Below are 10,683 nucleotides of genomic sequence, written 5' to 3'. Positions count from 1 at the left end.
GATGCCCCATTGCGCAAAGGGCCATGGATTGGTAAGGTACTTGAGGTTGGCGGCAGGTTGATGGTGGATATTGGCATGCTTCTGACACTTGTCGCATTTTCTGATGAGCTCGATGGCCTCTACCTTCATCTTTGGCTAGTAGTACTCTTGTCGAAGTGCCTTCTGGGCGATGGCCCTGCCTCCAAGTGTCTGTCGCACAGACCTTCATGAGTGTCGCAGAGTATGAGCTTGGCTTCGGCAGGTCGCAAGCAACGCAGGTAGGAGAGCGTGTAGGACCGTCAGTACAGCCGCTTGTCTATTATGACATATTTGGCTGCCTGGCGCTGCACCCTTCTGGCTACATTGCGGTCCACAGGGAGGGTCCCATCTAGCAAGAAGCTCATGAGTGGGTCAATCCAGCTCGGCTCTGCTTCAAGGATAGGAGAGACCTTCTCTACCCCACCAAGAATGCTAGGCCAAGGTAAGTCCTCTATGTACACGGTTCTCATGGAATTGTTACTGATGCTGGCTAACCGGGATAGGGCGTCGGCCTCAGTGTTCTCTGACCTCGGGATTTGCTTGATGAAGTGTGACTAGAAGTTGAGCAGAACCTCCTTTACCTTTGCCAAGTAGGCGATCATAGTTAGCTCGCGTGCTTCGTATTCGCCTGTAACCTGGTTGACCACAAGCTAGGAATCGTTGCAGATAACTATGTGTTTCACTCTTACCTTTTGTGCTAGGGCCAACCCAGCTATCAATGCCTCGTACTCTACCTTATTTTTGGATGTCGTGAACTCAAAGCGTAGCGCGTATTCCAATTTTGTGCCACCCGGGCCGTGTAGGACTATTCCAGCCCTGCTGCCCTATTGGTTCGAGGAGCCATCTACGTAAAGGATCCAGGGCTCCACATCCCAGTTCGCGTTTGGCCTAACTAGGAGAGATGCCACCCTGGCTGCTACTTCACGTAGGAGAGATGCCACCCTGGCTGCTACTTCACGAGGTTCAGACTCTATTCACCTGGGAGCTCCAAGCTCACCCGAACTAGGGATCTCGGGCTCAACCAGCCTAGGGACTTCGAGGCTGAACGTGCACTCGGCGATGAAATCTGCCAAGGCTTGGGCCTTAATAGCAATTCATGGCTTTAACTGGAGGTCGTACTCGCTGAGCTCATTGGCCCACTTTGTTAGCTGACCGGAAACCTCGGGCTTGAGTAAGACTTGCCTCAGAGGTTTGTCAGTCAAGACGATGACAGTGTGAACCTGGAAATATGGGCAGAGTTTCCGAGCTGCAATTATCAATGCTTATGCCAATTTTTCTATCTTCGGGTATCTCGTCTCTACTCCCTGCAAAATTTTACTAACATAATAAATGAGTCGTTGGACCCGATCTACTTCTTTTATTAGTACCGAGTTGACCACCTCGTCGCTTGCTGAGAGGTACAGTTCTAAGACCTCGCTCTCCTCGGGCCTGGTTAAAACCGGCGCAGTAGTGAGGTAGTTCTTGAGCTCGTCGAACGCGAACTGGCAGTCTCAGGTCCATTCGAACCCTTTGCCTTTAATTGCTTTAAAAAAAGGCAGGCAGCGGTCTGCCGACTTGGACATGAAGTGGCTTAGAGCGGCTATGCGGCCATTTAGCCTCTGAACCTCTTTTACTTTTCGGGGTGGTTTCATATCTAGGATGGCCTTTATCTTGTTCGGGTTGGCCTCAATATCGTGCCGATTGACGATGTACCCAAGGAACTTACCTGAGGTGACTTCGAAGACACACTTGTTTGGGTTTAGTTTCATGCTAAATTGACGCAGAATTTAGAAGACAGAATCTAAGTCTTGTATTAATTCATGCAAAAACTGTGTCTTGATGACAATGTCATCTACATAACATTCTATCTTCGTGCCAATTAAGGGTTGAAACAGCTTATTCACGAGTCTTTGGAAGGTCGCCCTGGCATTCTTCTGTCTGAAGGGCATGACCTTGTAGCAGTACAGGCCGAACTCGATTATGAAGGTGGTTTTTTCCTCATCGGACTGATCCATCCTGATTTGGTTGTAGCTCGAGTAGGCATCCAAGAAGCATAGCAACTCATGTCCCGAGGTCGCGTTCACTAGGCGGTCAATTCTGGGGAGGGGGAAGCAATCTTTCGAGCAGGCTCGGTTCAAGTCGGTGTAGTTGACGCACATGTGCCACTTGCCGTTTGCCTTTTTTACTAGCACTGGGTTGGCTACCCAGCTCGGGTAGTGAACTTCCCTTATGAAGTCTGCTGCGAGGAGCTTTTCGACCTCCTCGTCGACCGCCCTCCAGCGTTCTGGGGCTAATTTGCGTTTCTTCTGTCTAATGGGTCTGACAGTTCGGTTCGTAGAGGTTCCTGGACGGAAGCATTGATTTGTAGTGTCCAAGCCGGGTCCGCAGTTGAAGTTGGGATTACGACCATTTCTTCTATGGGCGAAGCTCATTCTTCACCTTGCTCCGTAGGCCGCTCTAGTTTGAGGTTGTTGGCCACTTTGGTTTTTCCCTTCAGGGTGACAACATAGCGCTTGCGGGACTCAAGCTGGTCACCCCACGCTACCCCGACACTGAAGTCTGTAGGAAACTTCATTGCCAAGTAGTAGGTGGAGACCACTTCCCGTAGAACATGAGTGATTGGCTACTCTATTATGGCATGTGCCGATTTCCACAGGTATTGTTATTTTCCCGAGGGGTCTGACTTCCTCTCCACTGAAGCCCACCAGAGGAGTGTTTGCGGGCATCATCTTACTTCTCTGCAACTGAAGCTGGTCAAACGCCGACTTGAAGAGAATGTCCGCCGAGCTGCTTGAATCAACAAGCACACGCCTGACTTCGAAGTCGCTGATCCTTAGTTTAATGACAAACGCATCATCATGGGGGTAGTGGACCCCTCACGCATCGTCCTTCATGAAGAAAATCGGTTCCTCCGTCTTCGGCCTCTTTGGAGAGTTCTATCCTTCTCAGACAGCTTCGCAAACTAACACCCGGGCCACTGCCGAAGTGTAACCCGCTACTACCGAACCTCCCCTATCACGTGGATGGTTCCCCAAACTGGCCTCTCCTCCGGAGGCTGTCTTTGCGATGGTTCGACCAGCCTACTGCTAGACTCGGGGGCATCCTTACCGTGCTTTCCTCATCGACCTATCTTAATATTATTATTATTATTATTATTATTATATTATTATTATTATTATTATTATTATTATTATTATTATTATTATGCTGTATAAAATTTCTCAAGTACTCGCGACGGATGAGTCCCTCTATCTCGTCTCGGAGATTATTACAATGCTCGGTACTATGACCGTGGTCTCTATGGAAACTGTAGTATAAGTTTTTGTTCCTCTCGTTGGGGTTCCCTTTTAGGCGAGGTGGCCACTTTACATATGGGGCATCTTTGATCGTCATCAAGATCTCAGCCCGCTTCGCGTTTAAGGGTGTGTAGTCCGTCCGAGCTGCTAAGGGAGCTCAAAACGGCTGGCTCGGCTTCGTCTCCTGAGCTGGATCTTTCCTCCTCCTGTCATCTGGGTTGGAGGGCTCGCTTTCCCTCTTCCTCTTCTCGATCCCGCTCTCGGTTCTTTGGTTGATCACCTCCTCTGTTCTCATGAATTTATCCACAAGCTTGAGGAATTCAGCTACAGTCGCTGGCTAGCTAACTACAATGTGCCACTTGAACTCCTTGTGTGTCACTCCTCTCTTGGCTGCCACAAGCTGTACCGTGGGGTCCAGTCGCGGTATCTGCAAGCATGCATCATTGAACCCCTTGATGTAGCCCCGGATGGAGTCTCCTTCTCTTTGGACTACTCCGAAGATGCTCTCCTCGGTTCTGGGGCACCGCTTGTTGGTAATGAAGTGCGCGGTGAAGACCTGCACGAACTGGGTCCAGCTTCTTATTGACCCAGGGGCTAGGTTCCTGTACCGAGTGCGGGCCACCCCCCTGAAGGTGGTAGTGAAGGCCACACACATGCATGATTCACTGGCCCTTACCAGGTGCATTTGGGACTGGAAGGCATCGACGTGGTCGTTGAGGTCGAAGGACCCATCATACTTGTCTAAAGAGGGGAGTTTGAAATCTCTGGGCATGGGGACTGCAAGGAGTTCTAATGAGAGGGGGGAAGGGACTGAGAGAATAGGGGCAGCTTCTACCTTGTCCAAGCTTATCTCTTCTTTACCTCAGAGTTCGGGCAGGACGCGGGTGGTAGTTTGGCGACTTCGTTGCTGAGTGGGCCTGGTACTGGCGCTGCTGGCTTCGATGTTGCCAAGCTTGATGGGCCCGGACTGTTGGTAGTCCGCCGCTAGGACACTGAATCGGTTCTCTGTGGGTGGGAGCTCAGACTTGGAGTGCCGAGGTGCTGACTTGGCGGGCGAGGTTCCCGATCCACCGGCGAGGTGCGAGGCGGGGGTGATTTTTCTTTCCCTCTGGCCCGGGGATGAGGCCTGGCTCTTGGAGGGGTTCTAAAGTTGGGAGGCTTTTCCTCGGTGAAGGCGTCCGCCCTGAGGGGAGGGCTTAACCGGCTTCGGAGCGGGGTGCCAAGGTGGAAGCTGTGGTGGGTTCAGAGGCAGTTGGGGGAACAACTGTTGATAGTGATATTGAGAGGTGTGGTACAGTACTTGGTGCTGCTGGAGCTGATGCTTCTAGAACTGCTGCATTTGGGCTTGCATTGCTCGCATGCACTGCATCAAGTCATCAAACTGGTTTTGGGTAGTCGCCAGTGGGACAGTAGTTGGTTCGGTAAAGGTTGTCTCGACAAGGAGAGAGCCTTTTATAACCACTTCGCGCACTCACTCCCAAGCTCCTGTCAGGTTGGGTATCATTACCTCTGTACTTCTGCCAGTTCAGGTGTCATCACCTCTGCTGGGGCAGACAACCGCCACTGCTCTCTTTGTTGGAGTCGTCTCTGTGACTGGAGGTGGCGGTGGCAAGTGGTCGTTGAAGTGCGGTTGTCAAGTGTCAGATCCTAAGTTAGTCAGGTGCACCGTCTCAGGATATGAACTCCTTTGGTGTCAAGTACGGTTGTTCAGTTTGGCGGCCTGGAGCCAAAGTGTTGGAGTGGTGTGCGAGGTGAAGTCTTGAGTTCGGGTAGAGGTGTGGCCCAAACTGCCCTGGGGTGGGCTAGTTCGGATTGTTGCCCTTTGCGCTCCTCATAGACTTGGGCCCACGGCAGTGCTCTGTGGGGAGCCAATCCAATTTCCTTGAAGTAAACTAGATGTTCTTTGAAATTTCCGCAAGGAATATTATAACCTTATCAACAAATTGGTCTTCAATAAAAGTGACCTAATAGAAAGTATTTTTTTATTATATATGAAGTATTTCTGTTTTGTTTTGTGTTTCTAATTTACAAAAAATAATAATGTTTTCTGCTTCTTGACAACATATGAAGTTTTCTATGAACTCTGCATTCATGTCTTGGATCTGCTAGTTGTGATATGGGGTTCTGTTGTAAAACTTAGGACAAACTGTACATACAGAGGATTGGGACCCACATTTGGCTGAAACCATTTTAGTAATACCATCATTGTATGCCACACATCCAAAATAAGTCGGACCCACCATTCAAAGAGACTGACCAATCAGTGAAAGATCAATTTAATTTGATCATCATAAGCATCAAAATCTAAATTTATTTAAAAGGCTATAATCATTTGATATTGCTTTCTTGCGAAGTACCCATCAAAGGTTAGAACTTAGAACACACCTACCCTCCTCACAACACTTAAACTACACTACTTGAAATTTCTTAAGGAACAGGACATGCATACCACGTGCCAATTCTCTACTTGTCAAACCAATTAAGATTTGAATTTCATATCAAACCAGCCCTTTGATTTCCTAAGTATTTTAACATACAAAAATATACAGAAAATGATTTGGAAATGTTCCGTAATCGTATGGTTAATTTGTAGGATATAAAAATGGACAAAGGGACTGACTAATTAATCATTCTTATTTATTGATTTGAGTAGCTTTATTTTGGAAAAGCATCTGCTTTGGGATCAGGCCTACGGGCCCAAAAGCATTGTGATGATGGGCTCAAACGTGTATGTCAAAGAAGATGCCCTTTCATAAAAATTCTAATAAACTTGGATGGGATAGCTTTGGCTACACGAAAATGATTTTAGAAATAAGATATTTGAATCTTACACCAGACTCCAAGGATCCCAACCGGACAACATTTTCCTATTAATTGGATGCACTAATTTATTTATTTTAGGAGTTACTTCTTCATTTTATATTTTAAGGAAATAGTGATAACTGATAAGTTGGTTGTTTATTTGTTAATTAGGTCAATCAAACAATTAACCAAAAGAAATAAAATAAAATAAAAAATTGAGTGGGCTTAGGACCCATCCGAAGAGTAAACTGTGAGATAGGGTTAACAACAGTAGTGTGTGTCAACATTTAGTTTCTAGCTCAAGCTCTTAAATGTAGTTCAACACACAAAGAACCATCCATGTAAAGGCTCCAACTCCTAAGGTAGACGATGATGATAGTTAAGTAGAGGTCATGTAGAAGTCATGTAGACGCGATTTGTCCAAAGGATGATAACTCAGCAAAAAGAGCTCAGTAAGCAAAAGTTAGAGTTTGTGTATTCGGTCACCTCGATACAAAACCACATCAACATAAAGTCACCTTGGTGTAAAGGCATCTCGGGGCTCAAGACCCGGAATGACATGTCATCAACTCCAGAAGCTGCCCAATTAACTCCGAACCTCACGGGGTCTTGCCACATAACGACAGGTTTTATCATCTTCTCGCCCGAATCGGGCGGAGATGATAGATCTCCTTAACTAATATGTAACTCCCCGGCTAAAGCGGAAACGAATCTCATCTACTAAGGACAAAGATCTCAGGACCTTTTGTAAGACCCACGGTGGCTCAGCTATATAAGGGCAACAACCCCTCCAAAGCTCGGGTATGAGCAATTTCTTACATTTAAGCTCTTTAGCATCCAAAATTTTAGCTCACAACAACAACATATTACTAACTTAAGCATCAAATCGACCTCCCCGGGGCTTCCACCCCGGTCTCTCTGATCTCTGTTTCGTCGATTGATCCAGCTCGCCACGCGAAGCAGGTCCAGACAACCCTCCAGGTAGGAGCTTCTAAATCGTGCATCATCAATTGGCGTCGTCTGTGGAAATCATGACCAAAAGGTCATCACAATTTTACTTACAATCTCAAACTCAATTCCAACCTCAATGGCATCATCCAGCCGCAACGGAAAGAGTGACATGAATATCACTGGGGGAAAGAGTAGCAAGCAGTCGTTCCCCAAAGATCCTTAGTGACTATCAGCCAGTTCACCATCCCCCTAACCACCTCTAGGGTCCTGCCGCTGTCCGTGCCACACACTACCCAACAAATGAGTGTACCACTACCCCAGGTGAGCACCACATTCTCAGTGCCTTCCGTGATTTTCCCGAGGGTTAGGCACTCCTAGTTCAACAATCTCGTCCAGAACGTTCGAACGATGTAGATCCAAATGTCTGTTGGTAAACCATCGTTAAGGGCAAATTCAGAACCAAAGATAAAATCGGGTTCATCAGAACATCTGCCAGTCCCCCCCCTCGCGGTGAGAGAACCTTGTAAGTATCGGTCCCCTCCTCGGGACGAACGCTGCCGCAGGGGCACAATAGGCGACCAGCGTACTCCTGCTCCCCGAAAAGAAAGCTCGAGAGGTAGGCCAGAACCCATCCAACCTGAGAGACTCAGTCAGCAAAATCTGCATATGGATCGTCAGCTCGGGGCCCGAGGTGTGGGCTCAAGAAGAGACCCCTCAATCCCCCACAACAGCCAGCACCGAATGTGCGACAAAGAAGAGGTGGTGAGGAAAACCCCTGAACCACCTTGCCTTACTATTTGGAGTAAGATCGAAATACCTAACAATACTGAGTTTGGCAGCACAAATGCTGCACCACCAAAGAAACAACAGAGGCGATGCCACAAGACTCACCGCTCAACAGCAATAAATGATCCACTAGTGAAGCCCAACCATCCCATAGATCAAGGTGGAGAAGGAGATGAGGTTAGCTTGGTGGCCACAAGAACAACACCTGCTCTCTTGAGTCGGTCATCCCCCCTGTCACCTGAGCTACTAGCGACCCTAGTGCCGAAAGATTTCAAGGTACCACCGCTAGACAAGTATGATGGGTCCTTTGATCCTATCGATCACGTGGACGCATTCTAGTCCTAGATGCATCTCGCCGGGGCCGACAAGGCATTTATGTGCATGGCTTTGTCCACCACATTCAGAGGAGTAGTTCAGACCTAGTATAAGAACCTTGCTCTGGGTTCCATCAGAAGTTGTGCACAGTTCACAAACATGTTTATGGGACCATTTCATCACAAGTAAAAAGTGTCTGAAGTCACAAGAGAGTCTTCTGAACATGGTGCAGAGGGAAGGAGAGTCTATATCAAGCGCTTCAATGAGACATGCCTGCAGACCAGACCTTGACCTAGCAGTACGTCTCACCGCAGCGCGAAAAGGAATTACTCACAAAGAGTTCAAATGGCACATCGTGGCCAACAAGCCAAAGAACATCATCGAGTTTCTCAATTTGGCCGATCAGTTTATCAGTACAGAAGAAGAGATAAACCAAAAAACTAACAACCAGCCGGGCGAAAAGAGGAAAAGAGAGGAAGAAGGAATGAGCAACAAAAAAAGGAAAAAAAGCAACTCCCCTAAGCAAAGAAGTAAGTCCCCAAGCTCAAGAGGTAAATCTCCTTCTCAAAGCTATAGGTCGGGTCAGTGTTCCAAGACCCCGCCCGTGGAGAGAACCAACTATACACCCCTGAACGCGAAGAGATGAGAGATCCTAATGGCCATCAAAGATTCTTTTATCGTCAAATAGCCATCCAGGCTAAGGGGAGACCCAACAACTAGGAACCCAAATGTCTATTGACACTTTCATTGGGACCATGGTCACACCACGGAAAACTATAGGAATCTCTGTGATGAGATTGAAGAACTAATCCGCCGCGAATACTTGAAGAAGTATATTTTGCATGAGGAAAAAGGATAGGGGGACTGACAGGGAGATTGGAAAAAAGATTCCCTAGAAGGCAGTAGACAGAACGAGCAGCCACCTCAGTAGTTACTAGAGGAGAGTGAAGGCGCAGAAAGAACATCGATCCGTGAATTGGAGAGTGAAGGCACAAACCCGCCAAAGTGACCTCGACTCAAAGAACCTATCTTCTTCACCAAAGATGACGCACGCGGGATTCAGTATCTGCATTATGATGCCTTAGTCGTAAAGCTCAGAATCAACGACTTTGAAGTGAAGTGGATCTTGGTGGACTCAGGCAGCTCAGCAGATATCCTCTTCAAGGAGACTTTCAATAAGCTGTAGTTACAACGGAGTGACCTAAAGCCAGCAGACGCACCCTTGGTTGGATTTAGCAGAGAAGAAGTTAGGCCCCTTGGTTGGGTCATAGTACTAGTGGAGGCAGGCACGTGGCCAAATATCATACGATTCGAGCACACTTTCCTGTTGTCAGGACTACATCCCCCTACAACGTGATCATAGGTCGGCCTATCACACACGTTCTATGTGCGATAGTGTCCACCTATTATTTAGCAATGAAGTTTCCAACTGATTACGGTGTGGGGGTTGTGCGAGGTGACCAGCTCGAATCCCGTAAATGTTACGTGGCTACCCTAAAAGGAAAAGCAAAACTGGTAGAGGATATCAAGCTCGAGCAACCAGCATAACATATAGAGGAGCGAGCTGCCCCGACAGAAGAAACGGTCCACATAACGGTTTCTGAGACCGAATTGACCAAAACTCTTCAGATTAGTGCCTTGATCAGCGAGCCACTCTGAACTCAACTAGTAAGTTTTTTACTTAATAATTTAGATATTTTTGCTTGGTCCACAGCAGAGATGTCTGAAATTGACCCCAAAATAATAATTCACAAGCTTAATGTTGACCCTTTAGTCAGGCCATTAAGACAAAAGAAATGCAACATCGCCTAGAATGATGGAGGGTAGTCGATGAGGAGGTTGGGAAGCTCATCGCGACAAACTTCATTAGGAAAGTGCATTACCCAAGTTCCTAGTCATGGTAGTAGATTACTTCATGAAGTGGGTAGAGGTCAGGCCCTTGGTAACCATTACAACCCGCAATGTACATAACTTCTTCTGGAAAAATATAGTGTGTCGTTTCGGACTACCTCGCATGTTGATATCCGATAATGGCAAGCATTTTGAAGACATCAAGTTCCAGAACTAGTGTGCCAATATGGGAATCCAACAAAATTTCACCTCGATAGCACACTCGCAAGAGAACGAGCAAGTTGAAGTGACAAATAGGGTGATCCTTCATAGACTGAATGCTCACCTAGCTCGAGCTAAGGGATTATGGGTGGAGGAGTTGCCTAGTGTCCTTTGGGCATACCAAACCACCATCAAGACCGCCACAAGTGAAACACCCTTCAACCTCACGTACGGTACAGAGGCAGTGATCCCGGCAAAGATCGAAGTTTCAATGTTGCAACTCGAGGCTTACGACGAGGAAGCAAACGATGACAAACTCCGTACCAACCTAGACTTGATAGAAGAGGTAAAAGACTTAGCCTACATTCGGACAACGACTTACTAACAGAGAATAGCTCGGTACTATAACACCCGGGTCAGGAAGCGACTATTCTGAGTCGGTGACCTAGTCCTTCACAAGGTAATGGTACTCGAGCCCGATGTG

Source organism: Nelumbo lutea, chromosome 3, assembly GCF_056320005.1.
Source record: "Nelumbo lutea isolate HS-2025 chromosome 3, American lotus-T2T, whole genome shotgun sequence".
NCBI lineage: Eukaryota > Viridiplantae > Streptophyta > Magnoliopsida > Proteales > Nelumbonaceae > Nelumbo > Nelumbo lutea.
Note: the sequence above shows the minus strand (reverse complement) of the source record.